This window comes from Enhydra lutris, unplaced genomic scaffold (assembly GCF_002288905.1).
Source record: "Enhydra lutris kenyoni isolate GAN:26980312 unplaced genomic scaffold, ASM228890v2 scaffoldscaffold62, whole genome shotgun sequence".
NCBI lineage: Eukaryota > Metazoa > Chordata > Mammalia > Carnivora > Mustelidae > Enhydra > Enhydra lutris.
The window spans coordinates 7,911,772-7,912,542 of NW_019154146.1; positions in this window are offsets into that span (position 1 = coordinate 7,911,772).

Sequence of the window (771 nt, forward strand, 5' to 3'; positions counted from 1 at the left end):
CCCATGATTCTTTAGTCTTGCAGTTAATTAAATTTTTTTATTTTATTTTTTTTCTTCTGCTAATTTTTTTTTAACTTTTACCCTTTCCTCTTTTAACGTTTTTTAAACTAGTCTATCTTAACAATACCTTTCATAAAAAAAAAAAAAATCTTTTTGGACCTTCATTATTATAGTCATATTTTATCATTCATTGTATCTAACTTTATTTTTTTGTATACACATAGGGTTTTTTCTTCTAAAAAATTTGGGGTACAACTTCTTCTAATAGATCAAAATATACCCTAAATCTAGCTCCAGGCTTGCTCTAGTCCCCAGCCTGAGCAAATTCTCTCCACTTTATTTTTCTTTATTCTCCGTCAACTTACTTTATCAACTCCTTTTTTTGAAATTTAAGAAAAAAATTTTTTTCGTCTTTATAGGCGTATTCCATCCCTTCATTGTGGTTACCCTTATATATGTTTTTCATTCTTTAAAATTTTGGGGAGGTAGTTTCTTCTAAGAGACCAAAATACTCCCAAAATTAAGTGGGTGACCCTGTTCTAGTCACCAGTCTAATACATATATATTTTTTCTTTTTTATATTTTTTTCTTTATTTGTTTTCCTTTTTTAACTTTTTTTTTTTCTGAACTTCTTTTTATCCCCTTTCTCCCTCCCACAATTTGGGGTCTCTTCTGATTTGGTTAAAGCACATTTTCCTGGGGACTTTGCCACCCTTTTAATATTTTATTTGCTCCTTCATATATTCTTATCTGGACAAAATGACAAGGCGG